This window comes from Metopolophium dirhodum, chromosome 1, assembly GCF_019925205.1.
Source record: "Metopolophium dirhodum isolate CAU chromosome 1, ASM1992520v1, whole genome shotgun sequence".
In the NCBI taxonomy this organism is placed as follows: Eukaryota; Metazoa; Arthropoda; class Insecta; order Hemiptera; family Aphididae; genus Metopolophium; species Metopolophium dirhodum.
This window is the reverse complement of record NC_083560.1, coordinates 149,926,470-149,931,469: the sequence shown is the minus strand read 5'-3', so window position 1 is coordinate 149,931,469 and position 5,000 is coordinate 149,926,470. Positions and strand designations below refer to the sequence as shown.

Genomic DNA, 5,000 nt, shown 5'->3' with positions numbered 1-5,000 from the left:
TTGTACACACCGCCCGTCGCTACTACCGATTGAACGGTCGCATTGAGGTCTTCGGAGTGGACGCGCGTTATTCGGCCCCCTCGGGGGCTGGGTCGTCGCGCGATCGCGAAGATGACCGAAATCGGCCGTTTAGAGGAAGTAAAAGTCGTAACAAGGTTTCCGTAGGTGAACCTGCGGAAGGATCATTAGAGACGGGCCCGCGGTACCGGCAGCACTTGCCGGTCTCGCGCGCGCCTAATCCGACCCCGTGGCCGCGTGCGCTCGCGACTAGCTCGCCGACCGCCCGCGCGCCGCGACCCCCGACCGAGCGTCGACCGAAAGATGGTTAACGTCGAAAGACCATACGGGCCCCGCCGTGCGTCCGCGCACGGCGCGTGGCCGGTAGAAGTTTCGTCGACAAAAAAAAACACCCGACCCCGAACAGCGGATCACTTGGCTCGTGGATCGATGAAGACCGCAGCTATCTGCGCGTCGTCGTGTAATCCGCAGGTTATACGAACATCGACCAGTCGAACGCACATTGCGGCCTCGGTGACCCGCGGGTCCCGGGCCACGCCTGTCTGAGGGTCGTATACCGGATACTCGGCCAGACCGATGCGCCGCCGGCAGGCGTCCGACGGCGGCGGCAGTCCTCCCGGGGACTGTCCGCCCGCCCGTCGGCCGCTCCGGTGGTGCGAGATTGGCGGTTCGACCGTGGAAAACCGCGCTCGCGCGGCCGCCTCCGGTCGTCCGCCCAAGTTGTGACGGCAAACAGTCACGGGTTCTCGCGTCGTCAAACGGCACGTCCCCGTCCGCCCGCCGCGCGAGAGCGCGGCCGGGTCGGCTGAGAGTCCACGGACCTCTCCGGCTTCCGAGACGCGGACGCGGACGGTCACCGTACGGGCGGAGCGCGGACCGCAGGCTGCCGTGTAATTTAAAAAAAAAAAAACCGATACGTTCCGACCTCAGATCAGGCGGGACTACCCGCCGGATTTAAGCATATTAATAAGCGGAGGAAAAGAAAACAACCGTGATTCCCTTAGTAGCGGCGAGCGAACAGGGAAAAGCCCATCGCCGAATCCCGCCGCGCACTTTTGTGTCGCGGCACCTATGGGAGTTGTGGCGTACGGGCCGGCCTCGTTGCCGGGGCGCACGTGACGGTCCAAGTCTCCCTTGAACGGGGCCATGGCCCGCAGATGGTGCCAGGCCAGTAGAGGCCGTCACAGCGTTCCGGGATCGGACCGCGCCTTCGAGTCGGGTTGCTTGAGAGTGCAGCCCGAAGTTGGTGGTAAACTCCATCTAAGGCTAAATACGGCCACGAGACCGATAGTTTACAAGTACCGTGAGGGAAAGTTGAAAAGAACTTTGAAGAGAGAGTTCATAAGAACGTGAAACTGTTCGGGTGTAAACGGACAGAGCCCGCGAGTCCCCGCCGGGCGAATTCACGGTCGGTCTAACCGCCGGCCGGATCTTTCGCTCGGTTAGCGGACGTCGCGACCCGTTGGGCGCCGGCCGAAGGGCTTGGGTGGCGTTCGTCGCGGCGGTTGCGTTTCGGCGTGACCGTTCGCGCCGAACCCTGGTGCTCCTGGTCGGCTCGCCCGACGGCAAGAACCGTCGACGCGGCCCCGTCGCAGGCGGGGTCCCGTCGGTCGGCGACGATTTCGGGCTACTTTCCGACCCGTCTTGAAACACGGACCAAGGAGTCTAACGTGTGCGCGAGTCAACGGTGATCTTACGAAAAACCACGTTTGGCGCAATGAAAGTGAACCGTTTACGGTGCGGACGATGGCCTAGCGACCGAACCCACCGGCGTTCAAAGTCGCGCTGGTCCGCAGTCCGGGGGCGTCTTCGCCAGGTCGGCTTCGGCCGTCCGAGGGCGCACCCTTAGCGCACACGTTGGTACCCGAAAGATGGTGAACTATGCCTGGCCAGGATGAAGTCAGGGGAAACCCTGATGGAGGTCCGCAGCGATTCTGACGTGCAAATCGATCGTCTGAGCTGGGTATAGGGGCGAAAGACTAATCGAACCATCTAGTAGCTGGTTCCATCCGAAGTTTCCCTCAGGATAGCTGGCGCCGATGTGTCCCGCCCGTTCGCGGGCGTACGGACGCCGGTGGGACTCCGCGCTGTACGGCGCGGTAACAACACGCTCGTAACACGGAGGATGTCTCATACGGTAAAGCGAATGATTAGAGGACATTGGGGCCGAAACGACCTCAACCTATTCTCAAACTATAAATGGGTGAGATCGCCGGCTTTACCTGGTACACCGCGTGAACCGCGTGCGAAGCCGGCGACGGAACCCTAGGCGCTTAGTGGGCCATTTTTGGTAAGCAGAACTGGCGCTGCGGGATGAACCGAACGCCGAGTTAAGGCGCCGAAATCGACGCGTATTCAGAGACCATGAAAGGCGTTGGTTGCTGATGACAGCAGGACGGTGGCCATGGAAGTCGGAATCCGCTAAGGAGTGTGTAACAACTCACCTGCCGAAGCAACTAGCTCTGAAAATGGATGGCGCTGGAGCGTCGTGCCTATACTCGGCCGTCGACGGCATAGTGGGGCCGGTCGTCGCTCGCGGCGGTTAGGTTAGGTTAGGCGCGGCGGTGTGCGTCGAAGGGCAGGTCGCGAGACCGCCTGGAGCCGCCGTCGGTGCAGATCTTGGTGGTAGTAGCAAATACTCGAGAGGGGCCCTCGGGGGCTGCCGTGGAGAAGGGTTTCTTGTGAACAGCCGTTGTCCAAGAGTCAGTCGATCCTAAGCCCGGGGAGAGATCCTCGTACCACGGGCGAAGGCGTTTTCGAATCGCCCTTGGGGCGAGAGGGAATCCGGTTCGTATTCCGGAACCCGACGCGGAACCGCTCCCTAGTGTTCGGGGCTCTTTTGTCTCGTCTGGGTAACCAGAATGAACTCGAAGAAGCCGCCGGGGGATCTGGGTAGAGTTCTCTTTTCTCTGTGAGCGTTGTACGTCCCTGGAATCCTCTAGCCGGGCGATAGGGACGCGAGCGCGAAGAGCACCGCTCGTTGCGGCGGTGTCCGTGATCCCCACGCGGACCTTGAAAATTCGAGAGAGGGCCACGCGGAGTCTTCGCGTCGGTTCGTACCGATATCCGCAGCAGGTCTCCGAGGTGAGCAGCCTCTAGCCGCATAGAATAATGTAGGTAAGGGAAGTCGGCAAAACCGATCCGTAACTTCGGGATAAGGATTGGCTCTGAGGAGCGTGGCTGTCGGGTTCGGGTCGTCGTAGAAGCGTAGGCGGTTTTGGCGACACCCCGGCCGTCGCCCGCGCGCCCGGTCTTCGGACCGGGAGCCTCGAGGCGGCCGCGGGCCCGTCGCCGTCCGCCGACCGTGGAACCACCGAGCTTCGGTCGCTGGCCGCGTCGCGGCCGGCCGATCGCCTTGGTGTCGGTTCGCCGTCACCGGGCGGTCCGGCCGCCGCGGCGTCGGTCGCGTAGCCGGATCGACAGCCATGTAACGGTCAACTCAGAACTGGCACGGACCAGGGGAATCCGACTGTCTAATTAAAACAAAGCATCGCGATAACCCGGGACGGGTGTTGACGCGATGTGATTTCTGCCCAGTGCTCTGAATGTCAACGTGAAGAAATTCAAGCAAGCGCGGGTAAACGGCAGGAGTAACTATGACTCTTTTAAGACGATGATGGGTTCAGGTCGCGGCGGCGGCCGGTGGCGGGACAGGTGTCAGTCCCGCGTGGGGAACGTGCGAAATCCCGTCCGCGGTGCCCTCATCAGGCACAAGGCCTAGGGCCCCAATTATGAGTGGCGTCGTCTGGAGGCGTACCGTGGGGCAAAGTGCTAAAGCTGTCCACGGTGCCGAGAGGCCCGAGGCGACGGTACAAGGTCAGCTTAAACGTACGATAGCGTCGTCCTACTGCCTCCTAGCCCAGCCACTCCGCCGTCGCGGGGTGAATGCCCGTTCACGTGGAATGAGCCAGGTGACAACCCCGCCAACTCGGATCGGAGTACATGAATCAAGCTCCGCATCCCGGGAAACCCGCGTAATTGACGAGTACCCGCTCGTCTAGTCTCAGGTCGGCCAAGAGCAGCGGGGCCGCTAAGGCGGTACAGACCGAGACGACTCCGGGCTCCGCGGGGCCGCCATGTCCCACGGAGCCTATCTTATTCCAACACAATGACATCTAATAAAGAGCCTCGGATAGTCCTCGGATCCCAAACAGCGGCCGAGGACAACCGTGTTGGAGCGGAACTAGCTGGGGTCGATGATCCGGCTACACCCGCGTTTGACTGCCAGTTCTGCCAAAGAACGTTTTCCACCAAGATAGGTGTAGGTGTACATATTAGTAGTGCCCATAGGGAAGGAGCCAATGACCAGATCGTGGTCGAGCGGTCAAAGCCCCGCTGGCCCGATGAGGAGAAAAGACTGTTTGCTTTGTCGGAAGCCAAGTTGGTCTTCGATGGTGTACCATCAGGCGGAATCAACCGCGAGCTTAGGCTCAAATACCAGAGCCGCACCTCTGATTCGATCAAAGGGCGGAGGAAACAGCAGGACCACCGCGACCTAGTCGCGATGTTCCTAGCTGGATTACAGGGAAACCTGGTAGCACCCGTAGCTGAAAGGGTAGAGATGGTACCGGAGACCAACGAGGTGGAGACGCAGTATGACGGCGATGACGGCGTCGAGGCGGCGGATGACCGAGTGAGAGAATTAGATCACTTGAGCGCAGCGCAGAGCGGAGCGCAAAAGGCGGTGGACTTGCTATCCACCGTGACCGGTCACGGAGCACTAAAGCTTCTTACCGCAGCGCAGCGCCTAGTCGAGCAGTCTATCGATCCGAACCACGCAATAGCAGCGTGGTATATTGAATACGGCAAAAACTCCCGAGCCAGTAGAGTTCGAATGCCGGGAGGGCGATTCGCGGCGGGCACCATCCCCGCCGCTGGGCATAGCGCAAGACGCAGGCCCGCGACCACAAAAGCGTTGAAAGCAGCGAGTTACAGGAGGAACGTCACGGAATGGAGAAAGAATCCAGGCACCGTCGCAGACC

At 61.1% G+C, this 5,000-nt stretch overlaps 1 non-coding gene and 1 pseudogene across 1 annotated transcript; both read left to right on the top strand.

The window, feature by feature from the left end:
• The first annotated feature begins 412 nt into the window (after window positions 1-412).
• Window positions 413-570, top strand: LOC132937763 (5.8S ribosomal RNA). Its single transcript, XR_009663827.1, has one exon. It is a non-coding gene; the product is annotated as a 5.8S ribosomal RNA (ribosomal RNA).
• Window positions 571-939: 369 nt separating this feature from the next.
• LOC132937738 (large subunit ribosomal RNA) overlaps window positions 940-5,000 on the top strand; it is an 8,100-nt pseudogene continuing 4,039 nt past the window's right edge.